Source organism: Rattus norvegicus, chromosome 4 (genome assembly GCF_021556685.1).
Source record: "Rattus norvegicus strain SHRSP/BbbUtx chromosome 4, alternate assembly SHRSP_T2T, whole genome shotgun sequence".
In the NCBI taxonomy this organism is placed as follows: Eukaryota; Metazoa; Chordata; class Mammalia; order Rodentia; family Muridae; genus Rattus; species Rattus norvegicus.
The window spans coordinates 64,887,989-64,903,532 of NC_141537.1; the positions used below are offsets into that span (position 1 = coordinate 64,887,989).

At 44.1% G+C, this 15,544-nt stretch overlaps 1 long non-coding RNA gene across 6 annotated transcripts in view; it reads left to right on the top strand.

The window, feature by feature from the left end:
* Positions 1 to 237: 237 nt before the first annotated feature.
* LOC147994801 (uncharacterized) overlaps positions 238 to 15,544 on the top strand; it is a 340,279-nt gene continuing 324,972 nt past the window's right edge. For 2 of the 6 annotated variants that reach the window (XR_015686471.1, XR_015686473.1), the window contains exons 1-2: positions 282 to 416; positions 2,277 to 2,369. This is a non-coding gene — a long non-coding RNA (uncharacterized LOC147994801). Of the gene's footprint in view, positions 417 to 1,323; positions 1,392 to 2,276; positions 2,370 to 8,998; positions 9,540 to 15,544 lie in introns of those variants that run through there. The other 4 variants (XR_015686468.1, XR_015686469.1, XR_015686472.1 and 1 more) reach the window with 4 other exon arrangements.

Here is a 15,544-nt window from a genome sequence, read left to right on the forward strand (position 1 = left end):
GCCAATTGGCAGAGTGATGTCAGCTGAGACAGACTCGAGTGGAGTTTTGCTAAGTCAATAGGACTCAAAGGACTGTGAGAGGGCTTGCTTGTAGAGCAAAGCTTCTTGGCTTTGCGTCTTTGGCGATCTTCGCCTCGTTAAGAGAGGCACAGCTGAGAACTTCTCGTGGTTTTCCTGTTTCCTCTGATCCCTCCAGCTCACTCATGCTGATCCGGCTGAGGCCTGGCTGTTCCTGCTAGGTCATGAGACTGCTGCTGCTGATTCGTGTTTGCTCTCCCAGCACTACTGAATGGGACTGCTGGTGTATCTGTGAAGTATTTGTGAGTGGATCAAGCTGCCACTGTTAACCTGTGAACTGAACTGCTCATTTCCTGACAACACAGATGGGATTTGCTCCGAAGAACCTTTCTAAACAGGTCCACTTCTCCCGTATTCTTTCTTTTTCTACTATCTCTGGTGGGTGGTGGGCCGGAAGGATGGTTAAAGAATTTAAGAACCATCATTAAAAACAGGCTTTGAAAAATTTAAAGCTACACTTTGATATCAGACATGGAGATGCAGAGTTTGGAGTTTGGGCTTGTTTTGGTTCAGCATTTCCTCACTACGCTCACTAAAACATTGGTTTTAAACCTATGTTTTAAAATGGTAATGTATATCCTCTGCCATTATATGTTGGAAGTATGTGATCTGCTTTTTGATTTTGATTTTATAGGGGATTATAGTTAAGAGATTGCATTAATCTTAGAAGAGGCCTTGAAATTTGGACTTTTAAACATTGTGGAGACTATAGGGACTTTTGAAGTTGGACTGAATGCATTTTGCATTATGTTAAGTCTTTGGGAGAGCAGGGAGTGGAATGTAGTGATTTGCATAGGTATGGTCCCCATAGACTCATGTGTTTGAATGCTTGGTCCATAGGGAGTGGCACTATTAGGAGGCTTGGCCTTGTTGGGAGAAGTGTGTCACTGTGGGGGTGGGTTTTGAGGTCTATGCTCAAGCTATGCCCATTGAGGCACATAGTCTCTTTCTGCTGTCTGCATCTCATGTACAGAACTCTCAGCTCTTTCTCTAGCACCATGTCTGCCTGCACAATGCCATACTTAGTACCATGATGATTATGGACTAAACATCTGAACTCTAAGCCAGCCCCAATTAAATGTTTTCAATTATGTGTTGCTATGGTCATGATGTCTCTTTTACATCAATAAAACCCAAACTAAGATAGCTAGTTTCGGGTCTTTACCTGGTAGACTGACAAAAATATTTATTTTTGCTGAGTCTGGGCCATTAGTAGTTCTGCCTTTATTCTGTTGTTGATCCCAGGGTTTGATCCCAGGGCCAAGATTTCTTTCAAGACTGACTGAAGTCCAAAGATTCTCCTGCCAGCACAGGTACTTTTATATCATGGGATAAACAGTAGTAACCTTTGTTGGAAATAGTTTACCCTTCAGCTGTGGTCAAGGGTGTGATGTCTTTAATACCCCTAGGTTTGTGGTCCTCCTACATCTCTGTTAGAAGGTCAGGCACCAGCCTGACTCAGGATAGATAGTCTTAGAGGACACTTGAGATAAGCCTGCTCAAGTCTGAGGAAAGGAGCCAATCTCTGACTCTCAGAGTTGACACAAACAGTATACAGCAATACAATTTGCACATGGTCCTCTATAGAGTGTGGAAATAGTTGGAAACAGTTCAGGGTTTCCTTTCCTCATGGAAACAGGAGCTCTTGACTCCAGGATGAGCTAGCCTGAGTCCTGTTGTAAAAATAAGTGAGAGCATGTTACCTGAGACTCACTAACAACGTTTTGGCTTATTGGTCCTGTCACTCTGCTCTTTTGGACCAGAGGTTTTGGTTCTAGAGTGGAAAATGCTTTCACCAGGAGCACAGGAATGACTATGATTCCTTTGAAGTGGAAATTAAGACTGCTTACTTAAAAAAACTTTTTATTGGTTCTTTGAGAGTTTTACATCGTGTACCCCAGGCCCACTCATCTCCCTGTCCCATTGTATCTACTTCTTTGTAACCTCCCCAACAAGAAATGAAAAGACAAAATAAAACAACCACAATAAAAAATCTTGTTGTGGATGCTGTAGGGTGTCACAGTGAGTCCCACAGCGTACCCTTTTGCCCATACATCTTTACTTGCAAATGCTCATTGCAATGAGTCATTGGTGTGGTTAGAGGCCTCTGGCTTCTGCTGTAGGGGTCCACTGTTCGCTGAAGAATGATACCCCAGTCTCAAATAGTGTGTAAAAGTAAGGAGTGTTTTATTTTGCAGATGATCAGCATGTGGGGGTCCCTCATTCCAAGATGGGGAGGCCCTGAAGTGAGCTCAAAGTCCCAATTTAAAGCACATTAGGGGAATTCTGGGGTAAGTGATCTCTACCTTAATCTGTTGGGTCTATCTCTATAGAAATTCCAGAACCAATACCAGGGCCTGGGGCTGGAAACTGTTGCTGGGGAAGTCTGGAAACTGTTGCTGACCCATTGTCCTTGCTTCAGGCTAGGTGGCAGGACAGCCTCTAATAGCTGCCTGAAGCCTGGGTGGTTTTTTGTTTTTTTCTTTTTCCAATAACTGACTTGCCCAGGTTTGCCTGGACTTTCCTTGGAAACAGAGCTTTAGTCCTAGTCTCCTTAACTGCCAATTTGAAGCCTGTCATGGAATCAGCCTATTTCTGAAGGACCCTAGGGGGTTTCTCCAGCCTTATACCCACCAGTCTGACTGCCAGTCTCTGGTCAAGATTAGGCCAAGAACCAGCTTCCGGCCTCCGGTCAAGGCTAGGCCACGTTCCATTCTCCACCCATAGTTCTTGGGAGGAGCAGGAACATTCTTGAAAAACCACAGAATGTACTGACTGATAGTCACCTGACTGACTGGTCCCAGATAGAGTTCCAACGCATGTCATATGTTTGGTAGCCAATAGATTCAAAGGTCAATATGCTTAGCCAATAAATTTAAACTGTAACCTTGCTGATGTAACCTGTGCCCCTAAAAAGTATAAAAACTGTGTGTTATAGCCATTTGGGGCTTAGTTGCCATGATGGGCTGATTAAGGTCTACCCTGACGTGCCAGAAAAATAAACCTCTTTCATTTGCATCAAACTCCATTCTTGTGTTTCACTTGTGAGGGTGGTCTCCAGGTAGTTAAGACTCACTTTGAGTCTTACACAACAGGTGGCAAGGGAGATGGGGAGGGCATCATTCCGGTGCCCATGTCACCTCACAAGACTGCCTCTCTTTAAAAGAGACTCGCTTTGGCTTCCTCATGTTTCTGAATGAACAGGTAAAGATGGACCTTTTGATGCCAGTTGTGGGAGTTGATCTGGATTGCCACAGAGAAAATGGACTACAGCTCCATTCAAATTGACAATCAAAATTAACCATTCCTGATTAACATTAAGAAGTCTTTCTCATCTCTCATTTTCTAATCAGTTTTCTTCTTCTTCAGAGGCTGAGCCCACTTTCTTTGAATATCCTTCCAAAAATATTTTGTGTCCACTTAGGTATACCAGTACACTATTTAAAATAGCCAAGTGGTGGCAGTGTACTGCAGTTTGTCTTGCCTTTTGCACTTAATATCTTGAAGATCATTCAACAACATGACATAAAGAATAGCTATTTGCTTTTTAGTGGTTTCATAGTACTTGTTTGTCTGGACTTAAAGTATTGTCATTTAGTAAATCACCTATAAATAGCCTGATTTTGTGTCTAATCCAGTATTACAAGACCAAACAATGTGGCCACACGTATTCTTGAACATCTGGCTCACAAGAAATGTGAATTCAAATTTATGAGATTCAACATTGATTGCTGTTCATAGAGGCTGAACTAATTTACTTTCTTACCTGCTTGTATAGAAAAGAGTATGGTTATCCACAGTCTCGATGGACATACACCCTGTGAATCAGCCAAATTCAGGGCCCCACCCAGCAAATCCTCATCTTCTCTAATAAATCAGATGTCTCATTTTGCTTTCTAACCGGCCTCTACCAGCCAACAAGGCAAAACTCTACTCCAGCCAAAGCCATTTCCTGCCTTTTTTTGCTGCTTTTGCTGAGTCAGCTCATTAGCCTAAATTGTCTTTAAAATGATCCCCAGCTGTGTCATTCTTTCTGGACCTGCAGTTATGGGAAGTGTTGTCAAAGCCCAGGCTGTGACTGTAGGCCTAGAGTGAGGTCTGTGCAACCAGTAGCCAAAGCTGGCAACTGGAGAATCAATCAACATTTTTTTTTCTGATCTGAAAATAGGTCAAATTTGCAATAATGGGAGGGTCCAGAAAACAACATGCCAGGTCCCCGTCAGAGCCCAGACTCCTTCCTTTCCAACAGCCACAACTGCTGTGAAGACAGGGGACGTCTGGTGGAGCAGGAGGTCCAAGTGTCTGCCACCCTTCTCCCCCATCTCCAAAGATTGTGTGTATATGACATGTGACTCCTTCCAGGCCTCCTCTGTGCACTGATGTTCTGAGGGTTGGGAGTTTTTAGGAATCTTATGAGCTGGCTGGTGGGGTATGTGTATGTGTAAACATGGATTTATAATTACATAATTTAGTAACAACTAAGGTAAGGACCTGAGCTTGAATCATCATCCACATAAAAGGCTGGATGAGGTAGCATATGCCAGAACTAAGGAGGTGGAGACAGAGGATCTCTCTCTCTCTCTCTCTCTCTCTCTCTCTCTCTCTCTCTCTCTTCCTCTCTCTCTCTCTCTCTCTCTCTCTCTCTCTCTCTCTCTCTCTCTCTCTCTCTCTCTCTCTCTCTCTCTGTGTGTGTGTGTGTAAATTCCTAAATATATAAATACAACCTTCTCAGTCTAAGTGCTTCTACCTGTATTTATTTTAAGGGTTGACCATTTGGTGTTGGATAAACTATGGTGTGCTTTCCCTAGGAAAAACTCCTTCTCCAGCTCTCAGCACTCTTCAGCTGCCTGCAGGTCTTTGTTTAGGATTGAGGCCTCCTAGGTTTTCCCCCTTCATGTCTGTTGGTATTGTCCTTGTTCCGGTTCTGTTTGGGTAGCATGTTGGTGAGATTTCTTAGGTGTAGTGTCCTTGTCATTTTTAGGAGACAGTCTCACAGTCCTGCTCCCCTGGCTCTTATTGGCTTTTCTCCCTCTTTCCCACAGGATTTCTAAGCTTTTGGTGCAGAGATCACGTGGTAGGTGTGTCCTTGGGACTGGGCTCTCCAGTTCTGCATTTGATCAGTTGTAATTTTCTGTAATGGTCTTTGTATGTTGCAAAGAGAAGTTTCTTTGATGAGGTGATGAAAGCTACACCTATCTGTGGGTCTAAGGATAACTAAGTATTTAGAATGTGGTTAAGGATCATGCAGGGTCAGTAAAACGGTGGTTGGTGGTTGCAGGTTCTCCTTTACGGTTCATGACTTCACCAGTCCTGAGTAGTGGTTTGCTAGGTTTCCAGTACCAGGCCTGGTTTCCCTCTTTTGAGAAGACCTTAAGTCCAGTTAGAGAGCTGCTGGTTATTGTCAAGGCGTTCAGGCCATTAAATAGATCCTTGGGTTTTTGTGTCATGCTGGTCATTATTGTAGTTCATAGACATTATAGCTGGGTAGGATAATTAGTTCTCTCTGGAAATTTGCATGGTACCTTCTGGTATCTTAAAAGCTAGTACTCAGGAAGGAGGCCTTCAGGTGAGATTTAGCTTGGATACTCTGGGTTCTGTGTTTGAGGTCCATGGTGTCTTCAGTAAAAGAAACTTATCTTCTTCCTTTGGGGGCAACCAAAGATTATAGTAATAGCCTATAATAATTTTGGGAGTCTCTTGGGCAACTCTGAACAACTCAAAAGAGTTGTTCTGGGGGTTTTGGTTAGATAGACTACAGTTTCTTAAAAAGACTTTGTCTCAGAAAATAAGGTGAACAACAGAGGAGGATACCTGAAATTAATCTCTGTTCTAAATGCGCACATGTACACATACACACATACACACATATATACATGCATACATATATACATGCACACACACATACACACATACATGCATATGCACTCATAAATACACATTCCCAGTGCACACACACACTCACACATGCACACACACACACAAACATAACACTTGCATATCCATTTACCCATTACGTTGTATATATAAGCATGAATGAAATGGATACCCCTCCTCACCAATACACATACCTTGGCATAATTATTTTACGTTTCTTCTTTAAAGAGTGTTTTTTAGCCTCATTGCGACCACTCTAGAAGAAATATGTACAAATCAACAACTCCAGCTGCATGGCTGGTGGGTGATCTGAGGATGGCTTTGAACTGGTGGCAGTAAGAGCATTTACATCACAAAATTGGCAAAAGCCATAACTAGTGCTTGACTTATTGTTTTATTGATTGTCTCGGCCTAACAAAGGAGAGGGGAAATGTTAATAATGCATATTAAGCCTCAAAGCCTGGTGCCTGTGATGACTCAGCAGCTAAGGGTGCTTGCATTAAGCCTAATGACTAATTTCCATCCCCACCCACATAGTGGAGGGAGAGAAGTGACTGAAAATTGCCCTCTGACCTCCACCCATGTGCTAAGGCCTATGTTTCCCTCCCCCACAACACACAAACAAAGCAAGTAAATGTAAGAAAAATAAATAAACTTAGAAGTATGACTTGACTGACCACTGAAACAAGAACAACACATTTAGTGCAATGAATAGAGTTTGCACAAGTTTCTCTGTAGATCTCATTATATGCAATGGCAATGAACTTATTGGGAAAAGAGTTCATTGACTGAACTTAAGTTTCACTTGTCAGATCGAGGTTACATTTCATCTACAGATTAGCTACAGATAAGAGATTTGAGCAAGAATCAAGAAAGCATTGGATGAACTTGCTATGTGGGGACTGAAGAAAAGAATGTTGTGTATCGTATTGTATTATCTGTAGACTGTATCATAGGCCTTACCACAGCAAAATACACTCCCCTACCCCTGTGTGTGTGTGTGTGTGTGTGTGTGTGTGTGTGTGTGTGTGTAGGTGTGCACGTGTGCACTTGTGCTAAATAAACCTATTTGACATATTTAAGACCAGCTGCAGTGAGTATTTGGATCTTGAAATAGTTACATGTACACTATGAGTTATCTTGGGAATAGAAAGCTGATGTAAACCCAAAGTCATTATATTTTATATGTACCTTATACATGTGGCCTGAAGATAATTTTGCACAATACCTGATTAAAGTTCTGATCATCTGTATTCTACCAAGTCTGTCTATACTGGTTAGTTTCTGTACTTGACATAAGCTGGAGTCATTTGGGAAGAGTTAACCTCAAGTAGAGTAGCCTCCACCAGATTGGCCTGTGAGCAATTCTGTGGTGGGCATATCCTTTGATGTGAGAAGGTACAGCCTGCTGTGGGTGGTACCACCTCTGGGAAGGTGGTTCTGCCTTGTATAAGACAGCAGGCTGAAAAAACTACCTGAGGAAGCCAGTAGACAGCATTCCTCCATTGTCTCTGTTTCAGTGCTTGCCTGCAGGTTCTTTCTTGGGTTCCAGTTCTGACTTCCTTCAGTGACAGACTTCAACCTGTAGGATGCAATAACTCCCATGCTTGCTCGATTGCTTGCTTGATTTCTTCTTTTCCTCTTTCTTTCTTTCTTTCTTTCTTTCTTTCTTTCTTTCTTTCTTTCTTTCTTTCTTTCTTTCTTTCCTTCCTTCCTTCCTCCTTCCTTCCTTTCTTTCTTTCTTTCTTTCTTTCTTTCTTTCTTTCTTTCTCCCTCCTCCTCCTCCTCCTCCTCCTCCTCCTCCTCCTCCTCCTCCTCCTCCTCCTCCTCCTCCTCCTCCTCCTCCTCCTCCTCCTCCTCCTCCTTCTTCTTCTTCTTCTTCTTCTTCTTCTTCTTCTTCTTCTTCTTCTTCTTCTTCTTCTTCTTCTTCTTCTTTTGCTTGCTAGGTAAGCATTCTACCACAAGCTAAATCCCCAATCTCCTCTTCTTCTTTTCTTAAATTAAATTTTATTTTTTACATCCTGTTCACTGTCTCCCTCTTGGTTACCCACTCCCACAATCCTTCCCTTCTCCTCTGAGCAGGTAGGGCTCCCCAGAGTATGCCCCCACCCTGACACTTCAAGTCTCTGTGAGGCCAGGTACTTCCTCCCCATTGAGGTTAGATAAGATAGCTCAGTTAGAAGAACATATCCCACATGTAGGTAACAGCTTTAGGGATAGCCCCCACTCCAATTGTTGGGGGACCCACATATACCCATCTGTACACATCTGCTAGATATGTGCGGGGAGACTAGGTTTAGCCTGTGTATGCTCTTTGGTGATTCAGTCTCTGAAAGTACCCAAGGGTTCAGGTTAGTTGATTCTATTGGACTTCCTGTGGAGTTTCTATCCCCTTCTGGGCTGTTAATTCTTCTCCCCAGTGCAGGCAATGTTTGGTTGAGGGTCTCTGCATCTGCATCTGCTGGGTGGAACCTTTCAGAGGACAGTTATGCTAGACTCCTGTCTTCAAGCATAACAGAGTATTATTAATGTCAGGGATTGGTGCTTGCCCATGGAATAGGTCTCAAGTTGTGCTGGTTATCGATTGGATATTCCCTCAGACTCTGCTACATTCCCTTTCCCATCCCTACCCCCATTGGAGCATAGAGACACCAAGCCACCCACAAAACTTTCAACCCTTCATTTCTTGCAGACAAGACAAATTTTGAATTGAAAGTTTTGTAGGTGGGTTGATGTTTCTCTAGGCTCCAATAGGGTTGGGGATGGGGAGGGGTTCAGGATCAGGTGTGGGGAGAGAGAAGAGAGAAAGAGGACCAGAGGGTCAGGAGAATGAATGGAAATCTGTAGTGTGTGTGTGTGTGTGTATGTGTGTGTTTGTGTGTGTGTAGGGCTGGGTGGGCATCTTGAGGACATGCTAGAGACCTGGGATGGAGGAGGCTCCCAGGAATGGATGGGGGTGACTTTAGCTGAGACTCACAGAAGTGGAGATATGTGCTGTTAAGGGTTGTATAGCTATATCCTTCAAATTAAAATTCATTTCTTCCAGGAGGATGGGGGAGTTTCATAAGACAAAGAGCCAAAGAAACTTAGAAGACTCAGGAGCCTCAGAAACTTACAAGATTCACTAAGCCCCTCTCCCAAGATTATGAAAGGGATGAACTGAGGCTGTGGAAACAATGCAGTTGGTAAGGTATAATCATGAGGATTGTAATTTGATCTTCAAGATTCACTTAAAAAGCCTAGGCATGGTGTTAGGAACTTGGAATCCTAGTGCTGGGAAGCAGAGAGAGTCAAATCCTTAGGGCCTGGTGTGCCTCAGGGCAGCAAGAGACCCTGCCTCAAAATAAGATGAACAGCAACAAAACCCAAGGTAGATGGGACCTGAGAAGCAATAGTCATGCACTCACACACACACACAAGCAACAAGGATTGCTGAGGCCAGGACACTCCATTTGATGGAGTAGCCTGCAAGTTGCCCAGGGAGCCCCTAGGGATAAGTCATGGTACTTATGCTGGAGTGGGCAGCCGACTCTGGGTCCATCCACATTCTTGTAAGCAATCTCAATAAACTTACTGGTCCGTCAAGCTAGACTTGGGTGGATTTATTCTTTTGGCCTGTCATGGTGCCTAACCCGGTGTGAATAGATGGTTACTCATGTCTCCCTGAGAGAAGTCACGTAACCGTGACTTTTCAATGATTCATTGATTTTGTGACTCAAAAGAAATCCTGCCACTTTCCTCAAGCCACACTTTGCAGATGCTACTTGTCCCTTTTCTCAGGGAGGCTAACTGGGGTAGGAGTTCACTGTTTACCTGAACCACGATGTACCACCAGGGCTAGAACAGGGTCAGGCCCAGCTCTGAAGAACTGGATGGCTTGCAGCCAAGCCTGCTTTGCTGACCTTTTGTCCAGTGACCAGGAGTTTTCAGCATCTTCTTAACCAGTGTTGGTACCTTTCTCAATTAGCAAGTCAAGTCCTCATCGATCCATGGCAAGATAGTGCGTGCTAGAACACCTTCTAGAAGCTATCCTTCTTCCAGCCAGAGTCACCACACAGGAGAATTATTTTATTAAAGTGAAAGTTATCAGAACCCTAAGTCAAGAATGTACAACTTCCTCCTGTGCAGATCTACGTCTATCTTGGCCCACAAGACTTGAACAGTTACACTCATTCCTTTGCTTTAAGTTGATGTCTCAGCCAAAGATCTGGGTTGCCAATCAAAAGTCCAGGGATGTCCTGGAGCTGGAGTGACTGGTCTAGATCTAGGGTACTTTTCTATCTGTGTGAATCATAATAATTCTCATGCAAATGGTGAGGAGATATATTTTCTTTTTAAAAATTTGTTCCTTTATAATTATATATATGTATGTAAGTATTTATGTATGTATGTATACATGTATGCATATATACATGTATGTATCTGTGATCATATTCCTCCTGCCATTATCACCTCTACCTCCTGTAGAACCACTTTTGCCAAAAGTCTACCTACTTTCAAGTTTCTTTCTTTGTGTGTGTGTGTGTGTGTGTCCTATTACATTTAACTAGAATTGCTTACATACACATGGATAGGAATTTTTAAGTACAACTTACCAGTGGTTGCACCATTAACTGCCTATAGCCCCTTAAGAAGCTTAAGGGGGCCTTGAGAAGCCCTCCCTTCCATGAAGGGGTACTGATGGGCCCACTGCCCATTGTGAGTTCATAGGCACAGCATCTGTGTCACATGCAGGAGACAATGTTCACAGCATCCCATCCATCCTCCAGCTCTAGCATCATTTCTGCTCCCTATTCCGTGATGTATTCTGAGACTTGGAAGAGGTGTAATCAGATCTCAATTTCTTGATCAGAGATTAGGTAGACCAAGGAACTTCTAAGAAGGTATCAGCTTAGTCTAACAAAACAAAACAAGAACTAAAACACAAAAGCAACACAGATCAGCTGACTTAAATGGCAGATGGTTCTTTCTCATGGCTCTCTACATGAGCAGTGAGCTGCCTTCTCGCTGGGCACTCACATGACATTGCCCTGTACCTGGGAATGTGCAAATATTTACTTTGATCCGGCTTTGTAAATTAGGCATAGACAAGAGATCAGTTGGAGCCACAACTCAAGCCACATTCCAGAAAGAGCCTACGAGGTGTTTGCAGTGATGTCACTGAACACAGGGCACCTCTGTAGGTACCACCTCTGCTTCTGGCTCAGGTCATTGGGCATCCCTGACCCTAGAATTTAAGGATGTTGCCGTGGCCACTGTTAGGGGACACTTTTCTTCTTTGTATGGTTCTTAAGGCCTGAATAAAAGTCTGGCTATATGGACCTTAGCTCTGTGCTTGCATCTAGCTACAAAGGATGCCCGAGAAATGACTATTTGCCCTTTGGGACCTTGTCTCTATACTTAGGGACACTGAGAGGTGTGCTGCAAACAAAGGGAGCAAGCAGGCTTAGTGGCCAGACAGTCAAAGAAGAAAAAGCAGATGCCCACAATACTAGATTACATGCTCTGTAACAGCTTTTGAGAATCCCGTGTGACACGTCCCTGCTATATGGGGACTTTGTGGTCATGCTAGGTTCCCCAAACTGCTTCTCCCCGTGCCCCTGCCCTCCATGCAGGGTGTACTTACAACTCCTCTTTTCTAGGGGAGCCCAGGAGAGACTCTAGCTCACTTTTCATGTGTCACATGCCCTCTTTCTCAGGTCACCACACAGGGCTTCTAGGGTCCGCATAGTGTTCTCTTGCCACTTCACCCAGGCCCATGTCTGCTCAGCCTACTGTGAAAACATACTCTCACCAACCACAGTGAGTCAAAGCAAGAAGGAACTAGACATGCTTCTTCTCATTACCTGTGGGGTGTGCTGCCACAGCAGGCATTCTCTCAGGACTGTGGCCCATGCTGCCTTGTGTGTCATATGGGTGCCACCTCTTGTCTTAGTGGGTCAGGTTGAAACGTTCTTGCTAATCGTTTTTGGTGAGTTAACTATTGAAACAGTATATTTTACATTTGTTTGGAGTCACAGAGTTTCCAACTATTTCCTCTGTGACCTACTCACATCTTGACAGTCCTCTGAAATAACCAGGGCAGTTATTCCCACTGTGGTCCAACAGCTGCTACGGGGAAGGGTTGTTTGGACTCATTTTTCCTTCCATCTCACCTAGTCCATAGTTGATCAGTGTCCTGAGGCCTCTTATAACAAAACTAGAGGCTGCTAATCACCCAAGAACCATTGGCCCATGTGACAGACTCTTTGGAATTTGAAGTGTTTATTGTCTAGATCTTGTCTAGATCTCTGTCCTAGCTGAGGTCTCCTTCAGGTGGAAGAGAGCTCTCAGAGAAAGAGTCCCTCCTGGATTGCAGCTCCTCCACTGTTGGCTTCAAGCACCTCTCCTTCCTTGCTGCTCAGGGAATCTCTTGGTGAGTGGTATGACTGAGATGCAGCTGACAGCATGGTCGCAGCCTTCTCAGAGGCTAGCAACAACCCTAGGCCTGAGGTTTAGAGGAAAAACAACTTGTGTTTCAGACCAATGGGAGTGTCAAGTTATTTCAGCCTGATGAGATTACAGCCGCAGTATCACGAGGAATCAGTTCCTCCAGAAGGGGACAAAACACCTACCTGCCCAGTGCTCTCACGGCTTTGGAAGAGGTGACATCAGGTCACAGGTAAAATGTTCTGATGAAGGCAAGCCCAGGGCAAGAGGAAACTAGATGGAAAAAAAAATAACCAAGAGCCCAGGACATCCGAGCAGCCAGCTTCTGGGAGCCAGTCCTCTACACAGACATAACAGGAAAGAGAAAAGTCTAGAATGCAATGTGAATTAGAGCTATCAGATGGTATGCCATTTAGGTGGGGGACATGAATCTCAGACCCCAAACATGGCAGGGAGTCCTAAATCTCAGAACCCAAGAGGAAGAATATTTTAAGATAATGTTCGTGAATCTCCAAACGAATCCAGTCATTTTGTGGTGAACAAATGCTTGTGTCTCAGGCCAAGGCAGGATCAGTGACTATTGAGCCCCATGGAATCTGAGGCAAAAGGAGATCAATAGCATTGACCTAGTCTTTGTTTAAAAATTGGCATTTTGTCCATGGATTTTTGTGTGTGCTCACTTTGATTTTTAAAATCATTGCCTCAGATTATCATTCATCTTGAGGGCCAAGTTGTCTGTGAAGCAAGTCTCACCTGTTCATGCAGCCCTCTTTGTCCTAAAGCACACTGGCTGTTGTACAGTGCCACACGGTGTGCTCATGCTGTGTAGAGTGGAGCTACAAGCACCCTGTCTCAGTTTGAAGGACCGTGTCTGTGGGTGAAGACTTGGTGCCCAGCTGTGGCACTGATTAGGAAGGTGGTGGAACCTTTAGGAGATGGAGCCTTGCTCGTGAGTAAACCCCTGGGGTGGGTTTGCTTCCTTTCTGCACTGTTTTCTGGACTCTAGAAACAACATGATGTCACCGGTCCCCTCAAACTCCTGTTGCTATGCCTTCCTGCTATAATGGTCTGATCTCCTCAAACAGAAAGCTGACATTAGATGACATTAGACCTTCCCAAGTTGCTTCTAATCAGGAATTTTGACACAGCAGCAAAAAAAAAAATATCACTGAACACAGACCCCATATCTGGATGGCAAGTTGGTGTTTTACCTTAATTGGGGAGGCGATGTTGTGGTGACAGAGAATCTCCTGACGGGGGTCTTGGAAGGAGTTCTTAGAACTGAGTTTGGTCTGAGAAGGGAGATACCATCTATCCATGGAAGGATGCTACTTGTGCTGACTTGGGGCTACACCTGCTGGACTCTTGATCCTGGAGTCTATCAGCAGCATTTTTCCATGCTTCTTTTCCTCTTCTCATCAAGTGAGGTCTTTCCCTCAGAGCGAACCAATGAGTCTCTTATCACTTCCTCCTTTCTTTACTTTTGTTTTACTTTCATCATCAATAAAAGGGAAAGGTGCCCTGCCCCGGAGAAACCATAGCCTAGATTTTAACAAACAACTCAAATGACATGAGAATATTATGGAAGTCAAAGAAATGGACTCACTAGAAGCAAACCAATTCTGTTTGTCGCAACTGATTCCTTCTGGGTGCCAAAGTTGCCTTTGAGGGCTGACCCTTGGCTCTTCAGAAGGCCCATACTATCCCTAGGTTTTGATTTCCCAGATCTACTTTGGAAGGCGTGTCACATTCAGCAAAACTCGGTGCTCTGTGCTCAACAGTCTCTTGTTCTGATGCATCTTTTAGGCCACAGGGACTTCCTGTTTACTTTCTTCTCACCCACAGGGACTTCCTGTTTACTTTCTTCTCACCCACAGTGATTTCCTGTTCTCTTCTAGCTTGGTTGGAACTGGGAAGGGAGCACAAAATGGCACTGTGTTGTTGACTGGAAATGGACTAGTCACAGAGTAAGTGTGAGCCTCAGTTTCTTTGATGGCTTAGCATTGACATCTGACATCTCAGTGTCTCTTGCTTCTGCGGGAGAAAGAACTGCTGGTTAAATATACGAGTGTGGCTAGATGCAACTGTTAATTCTATGGAGAATTGTAGGTGTCCTGTGATATGCCTTAAACTATTGCTGGCAGAAGGATCTATAAATTCTTGAGTCCTGTTGGGAGACACACACACACACACACACACACACACACACACACACACACACACTCTTGGTGAAAGTCTTTGCTTAATTCAGTGCCTGGTACAGCTCAACAGACAACATTCACCATCTCTGTCCTCCTAATGTCTCCCTTCTATATCATCATTACCAGCCACTGTGTACGTTTGGAGATATCAAGATGAGGAAGCTATAGTTCTTTCCCTTAAGTTTACTAGTAACTAAAAGGGCAAACGAGGTGAGCCAGTATCAATTAATGTTTAATTGATAAAAGCTATCACAGTCATTGGCCTTCGTTACACCTTGCAACTCACCTGCAAGAAGAGAAGCTGTTTACGGCTCACAGCCCACAAAGACCATGCCCATCAATCACAGGACAGCATTCAGATGTAGAAGTTACAGAAGCAACGTCCAGACTCAAACCCCAGGTTTGATCACAGAATGATCATCAAAGCTGGGCAATTCTATCTCGTGGAGATGGGTGGTGTTTGCCATTGAATATTCCCAAATGGATATTCCTTTGTGGGATGCAGGGGGAATTCCTACTCAGAATAGGCAGGAGACAGTGGCATGGGAGGCCCTGAAACAATTTTAAAAATCTGAATTTAATTCTCTTAGAATCTGTGCATATGGGGCGGGAAGTTGGGAGGACAGAAAACAACAAAAGCTGTCTTCTCTGCATCAGTTTGGGCAGAGAAAGACAGATGCAAAGTTCCCAGACTTGGCAAAGCACTCAGCCACCACATGACGATCTCAGGGTTGACAGCTGAAGGTTGCTTCCTCTTTGGGGGACTGGATTTGAGTTTGTGTCCATGTTTTTACTATGTACCTTAACAGACAGGCTCTTCTCTTTTGTTCTGAGATCAGGGAACACATTAGGGTGAGTGACAGGAAATGGGAAGGGAGCAGACAGCTGGGAGGAGAGCTAGGGCTGGTACTAACCTCCCCTTCTTAAGAGCATTTGGTAAGAGCTTTGTACCTTAAGCCCGT